Raw genomic sequence first — 22599 nt, 5'->3', positions numbered from 1 at the left:
TAAAATGTATGCTGGTACAAATGATGAGTAAATAGATGTGATTTCCAATTGCACATTCCATAAGTGGAGAAAGCCAACATGCTTCCTGATCTGGAGGCATGGAAGCCGGAGAATCCCCAGTGCCCTATGCCTCCATGCTGCGACCTTTACAGCTCCATGCCTCCTAGCTGGGACCCTCACCACCCTGTACCACATGTGGCATGAGTCAGTATGGGTCTTGGCAAGGAGGGGCGCAGAAGTGGAGAATCTCCAGGCAAGGAGAGCATCATCCCTTTTGCGGAGGACAACAGGTGATTTATGTTTTACCCAATACAGTGCCACAGCTGATCCAATTAATCTAGAAACATCCATCTTTACCCTCAAACTCCTCCCTCTCCACCCCACCTTGATAATTGGACTTAACAAGATCACTCTGATGATTCCAGTTCCAAAAAACTGAATTACTTCTAATGCAGTTATACTACAGTACTGTCAGGACTATGCTGGCCTGTCATATACATGTATATACTATCTTAAACTACTCAGTTTAGTTAGAGGATAGCTTATCACATTGGCTGTTGGTTGTTGTAAGGGACTGGGGTATAATTAGTCTGGCCTAATGGTTGGCCAGAGGAAAAGCTAGGTCCTGGAATTGGGTCAGAGGATGGGAGCCATGTTACCAAAACCAGAGGGAAATCCAGGGGTACAGTCCACAGTACAGTCTGGGGTCAGATTCCAGGGATCAGATGTTGCAAGTACCAAATGGAAGGAGAATCCTTAAAGTGAAGTCCAAGAGTAGAGCCTAGCTGGCGTCAGGGAACAGAAAACAGATCCACAGGGAAATCCAAAGTGAAATCTAGAGTCAGGAACCAGGAGGCATACCACAGCAGAATGGTTGACTGGCCTATAAAACCAGGGCCTCAGCTGGTGTGAAATAGATAGATGGTACTCCCAGCAACCAGTCAAGATGCTCACTTCTCCTAAACTGGGGCAGGGTTCAGTAACTGAGGCCTACCACAGGTGTGGCTGCTAAGGTACTTGGCCCAGGCTGGCCTGCCTGATCAGAATCCCTACAGTTGTGCAAGATACTTTAGAAACAATAAATGACAGCCCCAACCCCACCAAATTTATATTCTTAATAGTTATACAGAATAGGTAGTAGAAAGTAATTAACAAACTGAATGGCAGAAGGAGTATAGCTAATCTTACCAGTTGTACATAATTCCTAGATAGCCATGTACCATAATATCAATTTATGATCTGTCTAAGCATTGTCAGGTTGGGTTTCTTATTTGCACTGGGGAAAATAAATTTTGAGGAAGAATGTGAAACAGAATAAGGTTGTGGCTGTAAAGATCCTGACTGGGAGCTCTACTTACTCATAATAGTCTTCTTACTTAGGATTAAACAGGAATGTGCTTTTCTTGGAGAAGTAAGAGTTGGAAGTCAAGGTAGCATCATTTCTGACTGAAGACAGGAGCTGACAAGAGCATGAAGGGTATGATTAGGAGCGTTAAGAGAAGCTGAGAGGTCAAGAAAGACAAGGGTCGAACATATATCTTGGAAATCTGGCCAAGAACAAATATTAGAGTTCTAGATGGAAGTGATGTCAGTAGAATGTAGGACATTGAGCCAAATTGTATGGGGTGTAAATGCATTTACTCATTCAGGAGAAAAGCTTAATGTAGGAGCTGAATCTGCCTGCACAATCACCATAGGAACAAGTATTTTGATTTTCTTTCCATTCTAATTTTAACTGGAGCTTTCTTGATTAATTGAAGTCTGAAAACCTTGACCTAGGTATTGCATGACAACTTCATCTAGCACAGTGTTTCCCAACCTTTTTCCAGCCCAAGGCACACTTGCATTAATAAATTTTTTCCGCAGCACACCTATTAAGGCATTCCTCATCCTTATACCTATTGTAACTTGTGCCTCATTGCCATGGCAAAATTCTGCAGCCCACCCATTCATTTCTGATGGCACACTTTTGTGCCACAGCACACTGGTTAGGAAGCATTGATCTAACATTTATTCTGCTTCTCATGATCTGATTCTCAGGTGCAACCATTGCCTTTTATGATGGTTAAAAAGTCACTTCAGACTCCATTTCCCTATGAACTATGTGGGGGACTGCTATGAACCCAACTGTGGTGTACCCTGGGTCCCACATTTCTCCCTGTTGCCCAAGCTGCTTTCTCAAGGAACAGACTAAGGTTTACCCTGGGATGACTCCTTGTTCCTGCAAGCTTCAGCTCGAGTGCCCTTACCCCAGATTTTGCAGCTACAGGAGACATTTTTGCCAGCTCTGTGACCAAATTGTGTGCCTCCTTCCCTCCATAGAAATGGCATGCCTAGACAATCACTTGCTCTGGGATGATGCTTTTCTACAGACAGTAAGGAAATCAGTAAAGCAACAAAACATCAAGAAGATTTATTACATAGAAGACAAGAATAGTACACAAAAAATGGATAAAGCTTCTCACTTTTCTTGACTATCTTCAGACTGCTTCAGAGAGTTTTGTCAGTATGTCCAGATACCAGCCTTCCTGCTGTTGACTCTGCCAACCCAGCTAGCTGGGGAACAAAACTCCACGCAGGCATGGGAAAATCCAAAGATGGCCTCTACCTAACACACATCTTCCAAACACCTTCAAAACAGCCCTCCACCTATAAGTATTGTTCTATTTGCTGAGGAGTCTGAGACCCCCCTCTCCCCCCCGAAACTGTCCTTCTGCTTGGGAAATCTGGAATTCCCCCAGTTAATGGCCCAGCTCCCTGAAATGTACTTCTTATTACAGCACTGACCTTTTTCTTATGGGCAAATTCATACCCAATATTTTGTGTAAAAATCCCAAAAATAGCCCTTTCTGCCACATATTTGAGTGTGACAAATGCCGTTCTTCTAAAATAAATAAATAAATAAATACATCAGGTGGTGATACTTAATAGTTTTACCTTCCCCCTTTGTGCCACAGCTTTTCTGACATATACTTAACTAGAGACCCGGCTATACCTTTTTGATTAAGCGGTGACACAAAATTGCAGTGATGCATACATACAACATCATATAATCCATATAGCAATAAAACAGCTACAAATGACTACAGCTTATCATTAGTTTTAGAAAGAGACTAAACACAAGATTAGTTAAAATAAACTTAGCTCTTGGCTCTGACCCCCAAATCATTCCTGCTTATGTGGTGGGTTTGTGACAAAAGTTAATAATGCATTCCTATTTATATAACAGATATGTGCTGAGGATTGATATTAATAAGCACTTTGACAATGATAAGCATTCTTTCAATGCCAAGTGAAAAATTAAATGAAAATATGAAATGGAAATGACATTTCACTGATAGAACTAAGGGCAAAATAGAGTTTGCAAAAATTTCCACTGGTGATGTTTGCAAGTAATAAAAACTTTAGCTTGGTGGTAGATCACACCACTTGTTTATATGGGTCACAGTTAAAGAAAGAAGCATGTTGACGTGTTTTTTGATAAATAATCTGAAGGAGCAACAAACTCCAAGCCTCCCAGTGTAATTTAGGAATCACTTTACCATATTTACAATCAGTTTTCAAAGCAGACCATAACTTTAAGAATACCCTGAAAGTGTCCCTTCATTTTTATATAGTGTCTCAAACTACTGTGTAATTTATTCCAGTTGCCATAGCTTTAAAATTTGTTTTGTGAATACGTGCAGTATACAGTTACCAAAGAGGAATGTAACCTTATTTACTTTGCTTTTATTTTCTCTTTACCTAGAGAGATGGGAAATGGGGGTAGTGTTATGGTTCCACTATATTTCACCCTACCCTAGTGACCAGTTTTACTAAATAAAATGAGAAAATGAAAGACAAAAATTACCTAACTTTGATCCGCCCTTGAAATCATGCTGTAATAAAATAAGAGGAATCTCGGTGTTCTTCCCTGAACAGCTTTGAAAGTAAGAGTGGAAGGTGACAACATAAACTATTACAATAACCCTCTTAGGAACTGCCTTGTTACAAATAGATTCTGTTATTGAAGAGATGTCTGTGACAGGGTTATGCAATATAGCAACAATCAGTCAACTAAAGACTTTCAGAGGTAAGCGTCCTCAGTTTCACCTCAGGCACTTGACTGGGAAGCTGTTGCTTATCTGATATTAACAAATGACTGTGAATTGGCTTATTACTTTAGTACACAGACAATACTATGGCCCCCTCTACACGTTAAAGGTATCACGCAATGAACTGGTTACTTGTACAAATACCTTCAAGCCAGTTACATGTGCAAAGTAGCTATCATGCCATAAAAAGCTCCAACCATTTATAAAGTAAGACCTTGAAAATATGTACTGGCTTTATAGCTGGTTGCTATTAAGGTTGACTTTGCACATGTAGCGGTGCATCCCCTGTGGCTGGGGCCCCTGTCAGCTGAAGGAGCTCCCAGCTGTAGGGCAGCACCATGCCCAGCTGGGGCTCGGAGTCCCACAACTGAGGGGACTCTCAGCCCCAGCAGTTGCTGACTGTCAGTCCCAGAAGCACAGGGACCCTGAGTCCCACAGCTGTGGATGCTGGATGCTGAGACCCAGGTGTGTCCTGGCAGTTAGCAGGTGCAGCTACCCCAGAGGTGCATGAAACCAGGCTCCTAGACTCAGGGATGCATGGGGCATCCCCATATCTGGGAGCACCTCAACTGAGGGGCTCCCAGCCATAGGAGCTTGGTTCTTGTCAGTGCATGGGGAGCCTGGGATTTGTCTCCCCCTGCACTGGCAATAAGGCACAATGGGATCTAATACACGATCCACAGAATTGCACCTCCTGCCAGGCATATGCTATATGGCAGAAAGCATGATTGCATGGATCACATTAGATCCCTTTGAGCCTTTACCTGCACATGTAGAAGGGGCCTATTAAATATATTTATAGGTTTGTTTGTTTTCCCCAGAAATATTGTGTTAGTGTACTTGACAGGTGCTCAGCATCTCTGAAAATTAGAACCAATTTACAAGACTTAAGCCTGTAAATGCCACAACACTAAAAAAGCTGTTACTGAAATAGAAAATGCACATAAATCTTTTAAAGCTGATATTGTCTATGTTTTGCTCCCCACTACCCCAGGGTAAAAATACATACATTTAAATGAAACAGTTCATTAGGACTAGTCTCTAGGGTACTAAACTGTTTCTGTTGATGACCACCTCTACTGACTACTGCTTAGTCTAAGAAATTAATTGAGTGGTTGGTTTAATCGCTCAGCTCCTGTGTAGGTCCCCCACCTTGCAATGATGACATTTTGTTTTATTAGCAACCATTACATAAGCAGGTCTTTGTATGATATGGATTTCAAGCTGATTGAATTGTGAACATTTATTAACTTGTGCAGCATGCAGAACATCCTTTTTTGAGAAGAGAAAAGATAGGCTGGCACTTTATACTGTTGCTTGCTGCACAACAAAGTACACTTATAACCACTTTTTTCTATAAAAAGGACACAATAGTATCTTCTATATATGATATAATATATCTTTGATATCTTATATACATATTATAATATATTGCATCTTATAGACCTGTTATAATATATTTTAGTAGTTCAGTAAATGGCACTTTAAAACATGCAAAAGATTGAAAAGTGGGCTTCATAGACAGTAAGGCTGGAAGGGACCTTGGAATATCATCAGGTCCAGCCCCCTTGTACCAAGCAGGAAAGATAACTGGGGGTCAGGTGACCACAGCAGGGTGACTGTGCAGTTTTCTCCTGAAGATTTCCAGGGTAGGTGACTGCACCACCTCTGGAGGGAACTTATTCCATAGTCTGGACACCTTAGTTGTGAAGTAGTTTTTCCTAACGTTGGGCCTAAAACTGTCTTCCAGGAGTTTGTGACCATTACTCCTAGTGTTCCCCAAGGGTGCCCTGGTGAACAGTTGCTCACCAAGCCCTTGATGTATCATTCCCATGTAGTAATAAGTTGCTACTAAGTACCATTTCAACCTTCTTTTTTTTTAGGTTGAAGAGTCCCAGATCCCCTCAGCCTTTTCTCATGTGGCTTGCTGTGCAAGTCTTTGATCATACAGGTGGCCCTTCTCCAGACTCTCTCAAGCTTTACCACATCCTTGGTAAAGTGTGGCACCCAGAACTGGACACAGAACTCCAGCTGCGATCCCACCAATGCTATTTTTGGCCTCTGCAAAATGTATTACTTTTTATAACTTTAATTTGGATTTTAAAAACTTTTACTATCGTTAGCAACACTGGAAACTTTTCTCTAGTTAAGAAGCCATTATGTTTAAATTCTGACATCTTTAGAAGAGACTATTCAGACTAACACATGAAAGTATTTTGATAATGGATTTTGCTTGTAGTTCTATAAAGCCCAAGACCAATAAAACACTTAAGCACATGATAAAACTTTGCAAATACACAAGCAGCCTCATTGACTTCAAATGTGAGCAATCCCACTGATTCAGGTACATGAAGTCAGGGCTTTTACTAGTATATGATGTAGAAATAAGAGGGTGTGGAAGAAATAGTAGGCCTAATTGGCATGGACTACCCCTATCATCCCAATGAGGTCGTAACTCAGAGAACTAATGATGACTTAGATGTCATCTTTGTGCACTCATTCATTTCTGTGTAAGAAAGGAGAGGGAAACAAATCACAAATCTGTACAACTTACTGTACTGTTTTTTGTTAATGCTGGGAAGCCAAGTTCAGGGAGCACACTAGCAATAAATGACATGTGAAACATAATTTGAATATACATGGTGTTTACTGTAAATAGTATCTTATTTATGATTTATATGGGTAAAACTTGGAAGTGCACCACTTTTCCCCTCACCTTCTGGTTAACCACTGCTTAAGATTAGAAATGTATCCAACTGTTTTGCTGAATCAAGGCCTATCAAAAAGCATAATATTAATATCATCTGAGTTATACTGATATGAAGTCTGAAGTAAGGAGGGAAAAGGTGACATTATTTTAAAGCAGTTAGAATAGACTAAATATTGGGCTTTTCTCACTTGTTTGTAACAGATGTAGACATTTTAATTCTCAGGATTTTTTGAGAAAAAAAATCTAAGAAGTTTTCTTGGTCTTAACCAATATCTCAGGATATTATATTCTGACATGTTACTCTTTGCCTCTGCAGAATGGTCTTTCGTAAAAAGAGAAATATTAGGCAATAACATGAACTGGAAGATGATCAATCAGCTTAAGCTTCTCTAGTTGTAACCTTCACCTACTATGGTTTTGTCTTGTTCTACCCTTTTTCAATTTCCTTTATCAAAATTTCAATCCTCATGCTAATTATGGAAGTTTTATTTTCCCAGAGATCATCAGCAACTGACACCTACCTGTTTACTGTTAGTCTTTGTCTGTATTAGAAACCCATTGTGACAGTGTCTTCCAACCAAGGATGTGACAACACTGCAAACACAATATTTAAGAATACAGATAAGTGGTTGGATACAAATATTCAAACAATTATTCTTGGCCTGAATTGCTGATTTTATAGTTCCTAATACTGTTCATTCCCTCTGTCAGTTCTTCCTTTGTGAAATCTACCCTTCCACTGCCTGCTCCTGGCTTGCAAGGAGCAAGCTTACAAGGAAATGTTGTGTGCCTTCTGCTGACCTGCCAGTAAGGCAGGGGAGAAGACTTGTTAGCCTATTCCAGCTATAAGGATGATGGGGATAGCTCTCTAAGCAGTAAGAGTGTGAAGAATTATTATGGGGCCAACAAATCAAGAACTCCCTAAACACTGAGTATGTCTGAACTACCCACAGCAGTGGTTTTCAAACTCTTTTGAATATGTACCCCTTTATCTGCAAAATACTGTTGCTCATAACCCTTACACCTGACATGTCTCTGTTCATTCCTTAGGAGGAGTGTCAACACCAGTGGCAGCACATGGGAATGCCTTTTACTCATTGTACATTGATCAAATCAGAATCTCCACCTCCATTATTAAAACTTAGGCAGGTATCCCTCGACACATACTCCAGGTTGAAAACCACTGACCCAGAGCATGTGTGTTTTGTGCTAGAAAAGAGAAAGGATTCATTAAATGAAAAAAAAATTTAAACAAATGTTTGGGGTCCTATAATTTTCAACCCTACCTTGCATCACAATTTTTTCCCATAGACAGTAAAATGGAATGCTTCTATCCAAAGAGAAGTGTAGGCTATGGAAGCAAAGAAGAAAAGCATAGAAAACAACTGTTTCTTTACACAGTAATCAGGCTCAGAGTGAAGCAGTGGGGAAGATACTGGAGTATGTTAGTTAGTAGATGAACAAAAGAATACTGTTGTTTTTTAGCACTTTCCAAATACTCTCTAAAAGTTAGAGACTGGAGTGCTAATCATGTTTTCTATTGCTTTAGTATCTATTCTCAGATACCTTTTACTTTTGCAGAAGAATCTCACTAATGTGATAATAAGTCATTAAAAATTAGGACTGTAGTAATATTGGTAGTTTTCATAATCCAGAAAGAAGACGAGCGGCAGTAGGAAACAGTTTAGCAATGTTGCACTCAAATTCCAAAGACAGAATAATCGTCAGTATAACACAAAACCCTCTCATGTTGCAGAGTAACTTTCTTTCATATAATGCTCGTGTCTATAATTCACTTATAGAAGATAATTTTTTTCATGACATACTAGGGCTAGATTTTCAGGTAGTTTAATCCTTACGGTCTGCTAAAGTCAGTAGAAACAACAGATTTGTACCCGTGGAGACTCAGTTTTAAGCTGCAATAGCTAGCTAGCTGGTTACTCCTTGCTATCAGACAAGTTACTTATCTGATGGATGTGAGGAACTTGTATGTAAACATCAGTGGGGAAAATTGATACCTTGTATGTTAAACCAAACTATCTTTATTTACCTGACCTCTGATTTTTTTTTCCTTATGCTGCGCAAATTGTAGGACATCTAAAATGTATGTTTTTCCCGGTAATTTAAAGGGAAGAAATAATATCTCATTTCCCCCCTCGTATTGCACAGTTTTGCAAAATTATTGAGTGGGTGGTACTGTGTTTTTTCTAGAAACACATTTGGCTTTGGGAATCTAAAATTTATACACAACCACACCAATTTATACCCCATTCTTGCCCCCTCCCCTCCTTGCATTGTACATCCTCACTAATGTGCATTAAAACCTAATAAAAAGCCAGGTTCAAAAGTACTGAATAATAATAATTAGCAACTATCTACAGCTCAGTTTTTTATGGTTGGAATCACCCCAATCCAATCCAAACTAGAAAGCTTCAAAGACTTAGCAGCTCTCTGTGTACTTGTTACATTCAATCATTTTACGTTCAATGCAGCTGCCATATTCACTCTTAAGAGGCAATGCATCTCCAAAATAAAAGCTGCAAAAAGGAACCTTTTCTCCCTGCTCTTGTACTCTTCTGAGAATCTTAAATGAACCAACAGAAATCACAGAAGATTGCTCAGTCAAAGTTAGTGTGTAGGGCCTAGGGCTCTTGAAAAGCAGTAGATTAATTCCCAGCATTATCAGACCAGTCAAGAGTCATAACAAGTTACAATGATCTTTTGAGTTTGAATGTGGAAGGCTAGAAGGGTATTCTTTTAAGTATTTGCCTATAGTGAGAAGGAGTTTCAAGCTTCAAACACTGCTGAGGAGACAAGAACAACAAAAATAACAGTTGACACGAGCAGAGTTCTGTCACAGAAAGCCTGGAATGCAGTTGCAGCCCTGCCACTAAAAGTAAATATAACTGTAAGTGCTGGGAAAAGTGGTCAATGATACCAATGCAGATGAAGAAAGCTAGGGAAAAGAGAAATGTTACAAAATGCAATGGATCTAAGTTCATTTTTTAGCAGTGTGACATCAATGGATAAAGTTCTGATTTATGTTGGTATAAGAGAGATAAGAGTCTTGTTAGCAAAGAATAATCTGAGAGAGGTAGTTAGTGGTGTTAACCTGAAGTCAGGAAGAAGTCAAAGTAGAGGTGAACCTTACAGACTTTTTGTGTGAACTACAGCTTCATCAGATATTATCTGATATGCCTTAATGCTCCTGGCTATGCAAAGCAGTTGTATAAATTGTAAAGATCAGTTAAACTACATTTACAAAAGACTTGGTAGAGACTACAAGGGAATGTCACTCATTCATACACACAGACAGGACTTGCAGTCAGATGTTATGGCCAAAAGGAGGAGGAGGAGTTGAGTTTGGGAGACTTCCTGGATGCCTAAGTTTTTAACCTTGAATTTCTTCTTCACATGCCTAAAGTCACAGTTCAGAACATGCCTCAAAACACCTCAGTCTGACATGATCAGTGCCCTGAGCCTAGCTGGAATCCATAAATTAGGCATTCCTCCAGTTATAGCCCCTGACATCTTCTTATAGCACCCTCTTCACAAATTGCAGTAATAGTCACTGCTTTTTTTCAGCAGAGAGTGTATGGAGAAGGTGTAGGACTGTCTCTTCGCTTTTTAGTCCAATAGGTTGGAAGAAACTCTGCTTCTGGGGCTTTTGTTGATTCCTCATCTCTGCATGAGAGGGTTCAAATCTTACCTCTCAGAGGGCACATCTAAATGTGCTATTAATTCAAAGTAAGCTTATTACACAATAAAAAAGCTGGCAACCGACACCCAGAAAAAAGCTAACCTGCTTGATGGGTACTTTGTGTCATTTTTTTCATCAGCACAAAGGGTCTGCCCTGCCTAGCAAGATGCAGGATGGCCAGGGCGAGGGTGAAATTATACTCAGCATTGGTGTAGACCTTGTAAAGGAACCTCTTGAGAGGCTGGACACCTTCAAGTAGAAGGTCCTGGTGGATTGCACCCCAGAGTACTTAAGGAGCTGGCAGAAGTCACAGCCCAGCCACTGGCAAAGATTTTCAAAAACTCCTGGCGCTCAGGTGAGGTACCTGAAGATTACAAGAAGGCCAATCTGGTGCCAATCTTCAAGAAAGGGAGGAAAGTAGATCCAGGTAACTACAGGCCAATCAGCTTGACCTCAATCCCTGGTAAAATTCTAGAAAAAATCATTTGAGTCCATCCTTGACAAGCTGGCTGATGGCAACATCCTGAGGGACAGCCAATATCAGTTTGTTGTAAGTAGGTCTTGCCTGACCAATCTCATATCCTTCTACAACCAGATGATATATCACCTGGACAAGGGAGAAGAGATTGACATCGTATATCTGGACTTCAAAAAAGCTCTTGATCTGGTGTCCCATGACCTTGGAAAATTTGGCCAACTGTGGTCCTAGCTACATCACAGTCCGATGGCTGGAAAAGTGGCTCTGAGGCCAGACTCAGAGAGTGGTGGTTGATGGAAATGAATCATCATGGCACTCCGTGATCAGTGGTGCCCTCCAAGGCTTTGTCTTGGGACCTGTTCGCTTCAACATTTTTATCAATGACATGGTGTCAGAAGTGGACTGGCCAAGTTTGCCGATGACACCAAACACTAGAGGATAGGCTGGTGATCTAGGCTGACTTGGATAGGCTGAAAAAGTGGACAGATACAAACCTGATGACTTTCAATACCAACAAATGTAAGGTAGTCTACCTTGGGGAAAAAACCCCCGCAGCATTCTTATAGGCTTGGCAGTTCAATGCTCATTAGCACCAAGGCTGAAAGAGACTTGGGGGTCATGACTGACCACAAGATAAACATGAGCCACCAATGCAATGTCACAGCTGGTACAGCAAACAAAACTCTGGCTTGCATCCATAGCTGCTTCTGAAATAATCTCAGAATGTCATCCTCCCACTGTACTCAGCCTTGGTAGCTGCAACTGGAGTATTTCATCCAGTTTTGAGCTTCACATTTTAAGAAAGATGTGTAGAAGCTTGAGAGAGTTCAGAGAGCCATGCACATGATCAGAGGACAGGAGAATAGGCTTTATAAAGAGAGGCTGAGAGCCATGGGACTTCTCAGCCTGCAAAAGCACAGGCTCAGGAGAGACCTGGTGGCAGCTTATAAGTACATCAGGGGTGTGCATCAGGATCTGGGAGAACATCTGCTCAGCAGAGTGTCCCAAATGATGACAAGGACCAACAGTCATAAACTCCAAGACTGTTTTAGGCTGGACATAGGAAAAACTTTTTTACTGTCCAAGCCCCCAAGGCCTGGAATAGGATCCCTCCAGAGGTGGTACAAGCACCTACTTTGGACTCCTTTAAGAAGTGTTTGGATATTTATCTTCCTGGGAACTTCGACCCCATCTGACTTCCTGCCTTTGGGGTAGGGGGCTGGACTCAATGATCTCCGGAGGTCCCTTCCAGCCTTAATGTCTATGAAATCTATGAAATGTGAGCATGTGTAGATGGTGACACTTTACAGCACATTAGATTAGTCTACTGATCAGTAAAGTATCTCATGTAGATACCCCCAGTGAGTATCTAATTACTAGTCTATAGGGTAGTGTGTAAACAGCCCTTAGGGCATGAAATGAAACTCCAGCTTCTCACCTATCAGATGAGTGCCCTAACTCTGGGGTAGGTAACCTTCAGCCCACAGGCCAGATAGACCCCACAGAGCTATTGGATTTGACCCACTTATGTGGGGCTTTGGTGTTTGGAAATAGGGAATTTCAGCTGTGGGCATGTTCCCTGTGCTGCCATGGCAAGAAGTGCTGGCTGCAGATGGATCCTGGCACCTGCTCACCTGCCTGCCTCTGACCTATGGCAGGTCATTCTAGTTTGTGGCTGGAAAAAGGTGGCCAACCACTGCCCTAACCAATAAGCTACAGTCATGCTCACTTTAACTTTCCCAATGAATCATTGTTTCTTTTGTGTAAAGTAGACATTTCAACAGTAGGAGCTCAAAGTGCTTCACAACCTACCCCAAAAGAACTTAGCACAGTGGTTTGCAACCACGGTGCTGCAGGGTGCTGTGCAATATTAAATATGCAAGCATGTGCATATGATTCACAAGATAAATCCAGAATTTTCAAATGCAAATTCATAGTAGCAAAAATGCTCTGAGTTCTTTGAAAAAGAAGAATTGCTCCATTATTTTCTCCTAATCAAGAAATGAGTGAAAGCTAAGGTTTGGTGTTTTCTGAAGGGTGCCTTCTGTTTAAAAAGGCTAAGAACCTTCAGCATCTGGAACTTTCTGGGGATAGGAAATACATTTATGAATGCCCTCAGGTAGAAGAAGAGATTTAACCAGCTGTCCTCCGGGTTGGGTTAGTGCTTCTCATACTAGTATATTGTAAAAACATAGGCAGTGGCAGTTCCTTTTCTAGCTGCTGTATTTAAAGAAACAAGAGTTACCTCTGATTGGGAATTGTACAGTATGCCTAAATACTTAGTTTAGTTCTGTGGTCTCCACTGCTGAAGCAGTTGTCTAAAAATTAGTTCATGCAACATTTAGGTTGCATTTGGACTTAGGCTTAAGTAACTTGCTCAGGATCACACACATGGAGTCATGGAGAGAGGACTGGGAAGTCCCTGCTGGCAGGGGCTGGGGAGCCTGCTCCCTGCCCAGCTCCATGATCATGGAACTGGGCTGGGAACACGGTATTCAGCATGTTCCCCATTCAGCTCCATGATCGTGGACGTGGGTAGGGAACAGATTCTCCAACTCCTGCCCTGCAATTGTGGAACTGGGGCTCGGAACTGTCCTGGTCAGGAGCAGGTCTCAGCCCTATGCCTTGATCAGGTGATCCAAGCATGGGGCTTGGAAAGATTTGCTAAATGTGCAGGTAGAAAATTTACTTGCAATTAGCATAATTTACAGCACAGTAAGCATGCACACATGCTTATTGCACAGTAGAGCATCTTGTGTAGTAGTGGTCATGCCAGATGGGCCGCAGAGTAGTGCCTTACATTTCCTGAGAACAGTTAGCAATACTTATGATGGTGTATATATTGTTTTGTTTAATAAGTCTTTTCTTTGTTTTGATCATGAGGGTTCAGGGAAGCTTCCTTGAGTTATGATAGGAAGATAGAGACAAATGTGTTTGACTGTGTCTCTGAAATGAAAGTTTGCTTTGATGTAGGATACTAGAATACATATGAGAGTACAGTTCTTGTCGTAAAAGCTGGCAGCTGAGCTTTCATTACCTAATCATTGAGAATAGCATAGGAAGAGACAAAGTCAGAAGAATAGATGAGGTAGAGATAAAAATCACTAAATCAGAGATAAAAGTTGCTAAGTCAACCTGTGACCAAGAAGGGACAAATGCTAAGACAAGGGAAGTAAATTTATCTGCCAAAAGATATAACCCTGAATAGCAATGTAAGTGTTGCTCAAAAATTCAGGTCACTAAGGCCTATGCATAAATTATTGTCTATGTGGCACAAGAATGTCTTATTCATAAATTTATCTACGTCAAAATCCATATGAATGTGTGTATCAATGTGTTTTAACTTAGATGGCTGCACTGTGGAGCTTTCCAATGCCCTAGGCTAGTTTTCAAAGTGACATTGCCCTAGGCCAATATAAAATGAGCACTAAAATAGAGCAGAAACTTGCCATTGACAATAATGAGTGTTAGATTGGGCCCTATACATGTTTCTGAATTCCTTCTCTTAAAAAGTGCAGTACACACTTAACGAATTTGTGGATAATGCCAAGTTGGAGGGCATTACAGAAACTCTGGAAGGTAGGATCCAGGATGACCTGAATAGTAGGGTGGTGTAAAATTTCTCTGGCTGTTTCACTTAGATGCTGTTTTGACTCATTTCAAATTTCTTTAAGCTCGAAACAGAGACATCTAAATGAAACGAAGGGCTTTGAAACAGCCTTGAAATGAAATGAGGGCAGTCAAAATGTTTTAAAACTTTTGAAATGTTTCGAGTATCAAAGCTGAAGCTGGGCTTGCCTGCATGGAAACAGAAGGTAAGGAGAGGGAGGGGGAAGAGTGGGGAGGGACTACTCTGACATTGACTGTGATCCTTCCCTAAGGTCCCTTCCAATCGTAGTGCTCTGGGGGAGGGATGGAAAACCAACATAAAAAGCAGCATTGTTTGAACTGGGCTGCTTTCTGCCTTGGGGTCAGTTACTGAGCTGTCTTCCAGAAGCTCAGCAGCATTAGACAACAAATGCTACCAATCATTTCCTACTTACCAGCCTAGCAAGTGGGATTTGGCAATATCTTTTGCTTTATTTCTATACCTTTGTATTTTATTATAGTCATTGATTTATTCCTTTCAATTTATTTCTCCCCAAAAATCCTCTTTTTTGTTTAGTCAATTTGGATTCTTTTCAAATCTGTGCTTTCTCTTACAGTGTGAATTCCATTCACTGTGCAGGGAAGCACAGCATAATTATATTGCATATTATAAAATAGAATTTATATAGGAAAGCACATACATACATTTATATATTTTTATTTTATTTATTACATAAATACATGTATACAAACATATATAGATTACATAAATACATACATAGTTATCTTAATATCTACATATTTTACATAAATCAGACAGATAACATTACAGAAGAAGAGACAGATTTTCCAGCATACCATGGCAAAGACAAGACACTATGAAATACATGATGAAACGAGGTGGAAAGGCAGCTGGAAACCCTTCAGGAAGGGGCAGATGAGGGAGTAGAGGGAGAGCTGTAAGTTTCCACCCCCCCAAACTGAGTCACAGTGTATTTGCTACAACAAGCAGGCATGAGGCTTCCACAAGTACAGGCAGTAAGGACAGGGGAGCAGTGCCAGTGCCACTGCCTGTGCCTAACTCTGCATCCCTTTCAAGAGCACCAGCCATAACCCTCCCATGACCCACTACTACCATGACAACAAGAAGCAACACCAGCATGACAGTCTCCTCCGCCCCCATTTCACTTCCATGCTAAACCTTCCAGTGCCAGAGGAATAGCTGGAGCTGGATCTGAGTGCCCTAGAAAGGGAAATTCTAGGGAAGGAGGGGGAATCAGCTGAGTTTGTGCCTGGCACCCCTCAAGTTTCCCCTATAGCCAGGTGTCTTTCCCCAGAAGGCAGTTCAGAGGAGTCTGAGGTAGAGGGTGTGGAGGCAAGCAGCTCAGATGAGTCCATTCCTCCTATTGCTGTGCCTCTGTCTGCTGGGGGTGGGGGGTGGGAATTGCAGCATCTGCACATCCAACCGCACCCCAGAAACAAGCAGGTAGTGTAGTCTTGGACCGTTTTGGGCTGGCAGATGATCCCACATACACTATCTACCTGTACTGCCAAACCAAAACCAGCTGGGGCAAGGAAACAAAGCACATGAGCACCACGAAGATGCTGATGCATCTCTGCAGGCACCACCCCCTTGCCCTTGCTCCTCCTCAGCCTGGCACCAGTAGAAGTGTGCCCAAAAGGAAGTCCCCCTCCCACTCCAAAGCCCCATCCCCCCAAAGAAGAGGCAGGCCACCCTGAAACAGTGTGGGGCATAGCACTGCCAAGCCTATAAGAATGCTGTGGGGATAGAAAGGGAGTGTGTTGCAAATGTGAGCAAGATCACCCAAAGCATTGAGGAGATGCTTGCTGTGGATGGCCAGCCCTTCTCCTTAGTTGAGTGGTGAGGGTTCAGGCAGCTCATGGCGCTCATGGCCCCATTATACCAAGTGCCCACATGCACCACCTTCAGCAGAATGGTGGTACCCTCTCTGTATGAGGCACGCAGGGAGTACCGGAGAGAGGAGCTGCACAAGGCAGGTCTACAATTGGCCTTACACTTCACCTTGGACATCTGGAACATCCGGGGTGGAGATCAAACCTACCTTTCCCTCACAGGTTACTGGTGTGACCAGTCAGGTTGTTGGTGGGCTCTCCTTCATGCCAAGGTGATGGATGAGTCCCACATGGCAACAGAGATCATGGGGAACATGAACTGCTTGGGGCAGAGGTGGCTCATTGGGCAGGATGAGCTCACCCACAGGTTCATGGTCACCAACAATGGGGCCAATATGGTCAAGGTGGTCCATGTTGCCAACTTTTTTGGCATCTGCCTTGTGGCATGCAAGTTCCACCTCATTGTCAGGGATGACTTGGAGGGGAACCGAGCTGTCAGTGACAGCCCCAACACCACCAGCAAGCTCATTTTGAAATGCAGGAAGGTGGCAGGCTACTTCCACTAGAGCATCAAGGAGACAAGATGCTGTGGGACAAACAGGCAGAGATGAACATCCCACAGCACAGAATCATGCAGGATGCAGAGATTTGGTGGCACTCCACATATGTGATGCTCGAGAGGCTGGTGGAGGAACAGAGGGCCATCCATGAGATGGCCTTGCTCGAGGAGATTGAGATCAGTGGCCTTCTTAAAAGAGCTAAGTGGAATAACATCTCCCAGATCTTGGTGGTCCTAAAGTGCTTCCTCAAGGCCACTGAGACCCTCAGCATCAGCAATTCCCTCCTTAGCCAGGTGATCCCCATAGTAAGGGAACTTCAGAGCCAAATGGAGAGCTTCCAGGGGATCAGTGTTCCTGGCTGGGGCAAGCTGCTGTTACCAGATGTGCAGGCACTGGTGAGGTGGCTGAAGGAGGGCATCAGGAAATGGCTTGACCTCTTGCAGTCCAGTAAGATACATGTGCTGGCGGCCATGTGTAACCTGAGAGTGATGGGCAGCGTATCCAGTAGCCAATGCCTGAATCAATGGATGGAGGCACTGGTGAAGAGCCAGGGAGGCAGAATGGTGGAAGTGGAGGGACATGAAAGAGAGGGATTCACTGTCCCATACTAGCATGCCATCTACCAGCCAGTCTCCTCCCCCAACACAGGAGCTGCCAATGTGGTCCACAGGCTTGGCTTCCATGGTGGGGTCCAGAGGCACCAGACTCCACCATCAGGCAGATAGTGCTCAGGCCTTGGTGGCTGCCTACCTCACCGAGGATGTGGAGCTGCTGCTGTGTGACCCCTTGGCCACAGTTGCCCGAGAACACCTGTCCTGTCCACCAGACAGTGTTCCAAGTGAAAGGATGTTCAGCATTGCTGGTGATGTAGTGACACCCCACTACACCTCCTTGGATCCTGGTATGCTGGAGCAGCTGGTGTTCCTGAAGGCGAACCTCCTGCTGCTGGGGTTTCCCAAGCTCCAGGTGCAGATGAAGTGAATGCCACCCTCCTCACTCCATCCACACCTATTTCCTCACTCCACAATGCCTCCATTTCCATTTTCACTGACTGGCTTTCTTGCCTGCATTGCACGCCAGCCTCTGGCTTCTTTACTATTCCTTCCATCCAGAAACAGCACACACACCAACTGCAAGTGTTTCCTCAGCCTGATGAAGAGTTTTTCAACCTGAAACCTTGCTAAAATATATTTCTGTAACTATTCAGTTAGTCTACTCAAAGATACCAGATTAGATTGGCCCAAAGAACCTTGTCTGCCAGTGCCATGTCCTTAGACCAACACCCCTAGTGCCTGTCCCCAGTCAGGTGACCAGAAGGACACAGGGCCCTGGGCACATCTAAGCCCCAGGGCTGGGGCTGACAGGGTGAGTTCTCTGGCAGATGTTGGAGAAGAAGCTCCTGAAGGAAAGGAAAGGAAAGGAAAGGAAAGGAAAGGAAAGGAAAGGAAAGGAAAGGCTCTGTGACATTTTGGCTGCCTGAGATGTTGCTAGTACTACTGTGCTGCTTTCTAAGTTATTACCTTTTGTTATTTAAAGTGGTGGAGATAAAGATGCAAGGAAGGAGGAGGCCTCATTTGGGCACACTACCATGTGGTACAGAGGCCCCAGCACCACTGAGGGTGTGCTTTAACACACACACAAAGTCACACATGTCACAAGTTTTGCTTGTCAGTAGCTTAAGGTGCAGTTTCCCACAAACCCCTACACCTATCTCTTTAAAACTTAGCTGACTTCATGGCTTCAGCAGGGGCTACCATACCTACTGTTTGCACTCCTTACCCCTTGTGCCTTCACACTGACAAGTGACATGAGTGTTGCTTTCACAACTTTGAGGTAGATTTTCCCAGAATCCTCTGCATCTATCTCCTTGAATGTTGGCAGATTTCATGCCTTCATAAGGGGCTACCATTTCTGCTGCTTTCATCCAAATCTGCCGAGAAATGACAAAGTTATGGGTGAAAAATAAAATCAGCATCAAAACAGAAAAACAGTTTTGATGAAACGAAACAGAACAGTGGTTCGAAACAAGACAAAACTTGAAATGAAATACTGTCCCATTGAAGCAGCAAAACAGAAGTCAAAATGAAATGGTGCTGTTTCACACAGCCCTACTGAACAAACTGGAAAAATGGTCCACAATTTATCAGTTGAGTTCTGACAAGAAGTGCAAAGTCCTGCATTTGGGATATAAAAATTACATGCACAAATACAAACTAAGCTAAAATACAGTACTGCAGAGAAGGCCCAGAGAGTTGCAGTATACCAATTACAAGGGAAGTTTAGGTTAAATATTTGAAAAAAAAATTCTCACTAGAAAGGTAGGAAAGCATTGGAAAAGATTACTCAGAGAGGTGGTGGAATCTCCATTCCTGGAGATTAAGACCTGGGTAGATAAAGCTTTGGTTGGGATGATCTAGTTGGGGATGATCCTGCTTTGAGAAGGAGATTGGACTAGTTGACCTCCTGAGGTCCCTTCCAACCCTAATATTCTGTGATTCAATGACTCTATGATAACCTGAATATGAGTCAACAGTATGCTCTTGTGTCCAAAAAACCTAACAGTATATTGGGTTGTATTAACAGGAGTGTCACTTGCAAATCAAGGGAAACAATTCTTCAACTCAATTTAGAACTGGTGACTTCTCATCAGGAGTACCTTGTCCACTTTTGGCCCCACACTTCAATAAGGATGCAACAATTTGGAAAGACTCCAGTGCACAGTGACAACAATTATTAGGGGCCTTGGAGGCAAGACCATAGATGGTAGAAGGCCAAAGCAAGCGGAGCTTATCCCCATAACACAGCTCCAGTCATGCCACTGCAACACCCCACCACCACACCTAGCACCCCTGCTGCAAGCTTGTCTTCTGAGTACAGCAGCAGCAAATGCCAGCTCTACTATGGTCCTGGAGGAGGGGTAGGGGTCAAGCAGCATGCTCTGCACTGCACCCTGCACTCCCCACATCCCCTCCAAATAATATTTTCTCCTGATGTGTATAGACAAGACTTATGAGAAAAGGCTGAAAGAACTACGGATATTTAATCTGGAAAAGACAAGACTGCTGGGAGTTGGTGGGGAGGGGGGAGGAGGGATTTGATAACAGTCTTCAAATACTTGAAGAACTATTACAGAGATGATGGAGATGGGTTTTTCTCCATGGCTGCAGGGGACAGGACTGGGATCGTGGCCTGAAGCTTTGCAGGGGAAATTTAGATTGGAGTTTAGGAAGGAGTTTCTGACTTTGAGGGCAGTCCCACATTTGAACATGCTACCTAGAAAAATTGTGGAATCTCTCTCCTTAGACGTTTTCAAGAGCAGGTTAGGCAGACACTTGGCTGGGATGGTTTAATGAGTTATGCTCCTGCCTTGATGGCCTCATGAGGTCCCTTCCAGCCCAGCTTTCCTATGATCCTATGAGAAGATTTTTCTATAGATGGCCATTTGAGAGAGATTCCTTCTCTGGCTCCTGTGCCTTCTCTTTTCTTTTTCTTCTTTTGTTTTGTTTCCTTTTTTTGTTCCTTTCAGAATAAGTCAAAGTTGAAAACAATGAAGGACAGTTTTCTTAGTCAAGATTTCTATGCATTTATTTTACTGAGGCAAGAGAAAGAGAGTTTTCATACATATTTCTGAGAGAACAGTACAATGTAGAAAATTATGTCCTCACTACTTCATTCCAATTTTTCATTGTGATTCATTCTGGCAGAGTATACTTGACCCTTAATTCATTTTAAAAATAAGGATGAGGTCCCTGTGCTTGTTGAAAATTTGTAAAAAAAATTTATTCTTACTACCACACACATGTGGGTGGCTGCTGTATTTAGGGACTGATTCTAAATGCTCTACTCACACTGAATAGTTTTCACTCATGTAAGTAGCCCCAGTACGGCAAATAGGACCATCTTTTTTGAGTAAGAGTTGAAGAAGCACAATTTTTTGTCTTGTATGTAAATTTGTGCCTAAGATAAAGCATTTTTTTCCTTGAAGTTGTCATTTATTTTGCACCTTAATCTCAGCATAGGAGTTCATTGTTCATATGGAATTAACTACAGTTTTATCCTTCAGAAAAATGTTTTGGTTTTTTTAAACAGACTTGGCTCAGACTGCCAGGAATTCCCCCATGTGGGGGTGTTGTCTCAGGGGTGGGCCCCCTGAGTGCGGCCATTGGGCACCAGGTACCTTCTCCCTGGGGGTGGGGGTGCTGGCCACTCCCCCAGCCCCAACACACACACCCAATGGCTGTGCTCTTCCCTTCACTCCACAGCTGTACAGGGAGGACACTCCCTGTCTCCTTTCTGTGGCTGAACAAGGGCATGACAGGTAATCTAAACTCTAGTTTAGAGTGCCTTCATTTATTACCTGATTTAACAAGGGTTACTCTTTCACACAATTGGCCATTTTAAAAGGCTTCTGCAGCTGTGCATGTGTCAGGGCATGGCTGTAGAACACTTTCAGGAGCCATATCACACAAAAAAATGTCACTTTTGTCTGTGCCCTGTGAAAGAATGATCAATGCATCTATACTACCATAAAACAAATCAGCCCAGAATCATATCCTTGAAATGGATTGAGTCCACTAGCACACCTAATGGACTAACACATGATATGTAATACAGGTTGCTGCTTTAGTTTTAAATATGTCAGGAGAAGGTGGTGGTTACTCTTTCCTCTTATACTGTGGTTACAGCACTTTTTGCGAACATAGTTAACTCAGATTCATTCAGCCTAAAGACAGCCTACAATGCTATAAACCACCCAGACAGGGGGACCCAGATCACAACCCAGTAAGCTTTGCAGGTTCTCCTATCAGGCTGGATACAGGTGAGAGTGGCTGCTGCCCCAAAAGACTGAACCCCATCCCTACAACACCCACTCCCTCCCACAGTTGTCTGACAGCAGACCCAGAGTGGGTGTACTCTTTATCAAGTCTGTCAATTTTGCCAACAGCAGCTCACTGGAACCTTACCCCTGTGGCATCAGCTGTCAGATTCAGCACAGATCAGATGAAAAATCTTCACTCTTCAATTCTCCAGCCCTTCAGGTATGGTTTGTCTAGGGATCTGGGAATGAGAGGTGGGGACAAGCTGGCCAGTATCTCTGTGGGGTGTGGGTCAGGAAGCTCCAGGCAGTGTTCATGAGGGGGTCTGGTGTCTCTGGTCCCTGTGGGAGGTGGGCAGGGAAGTGTCTGGGCCTCTGCTCAAGACTCCCCACCTGCATGGACACTGCCCTGCCTTCCCCTATAGGGACTACAGTCTCAAACCTGCACTCCATGGACCCTATATGGGAACCTTATTTATGTCCATGCAGGGGGATGGGTTCAGGGTCTCCAGTCCCTGTGAGGGGTGACAGTGTCTATGCAGGGGGCAAGGAGGGTTGTGGAATCCCCCATCTTGGTGGGAGCAGGATCCACAAAGTTTGTATATGGGATGAGGTAGGGTCTGGCAGATCCAGTTCAAGAAGGATCCATTCAAACAGGTCCCAGATCCACAAGACTGTTCCATCTCACCTTACCCCGAAATTTGGGGTGAAGTGAGCACACTAGTAGGGAGGGAAAGATTGCAGCAAGACCTGGATAGGTTACAGGAGTGGGCTAACA

General features: G+C 43.0%; 1 long non-coding RNA gene across 2 annotated transcripts in view; it reads left to right on the top strand.

Annotated features, from left to right (window-relative positions):
• LOC109305952 overlaps nt 1–22599 on the top strand; it is a 72692-nt gene that overhangs the window by 46654 nt on the left and 3439 nt on the right. Inside the window, exons 1-2 of one of the 2 annotated variants that reach the window (XR_002099782.1) lie at nt 3755–4072; nt 21951–22044. This is a non-coding gene — a long non-coding RNA (uncharacterized LOC109305952). Of the gene's footprint in view, nt 1–3754; nt 4073–21950; nt 22045–22599 lie in introns of those variants that run through there. The other variant, XR_002099783.1, reaches the window with a different exon arrangement.

This window comes from Crocodylus porosus, unplaced genomic scaffold (genome assembly GCF_001723895.1).
Source record: "Crocodylus porosus isolate Cpor-Errol unplaced genomic scaffold, CroPor_comp1, whole genome shotgun sequence".
NCBI lineage: Eukaryota > Metazoa > Chordata > Crocodylia > Crocodylidae > Crocodylus > Crocodylus porosus.
Note: the sequence above shows the minus strand (reverse complement) of the source record. Positions and strands in the feature narration are given on the sequence as shown.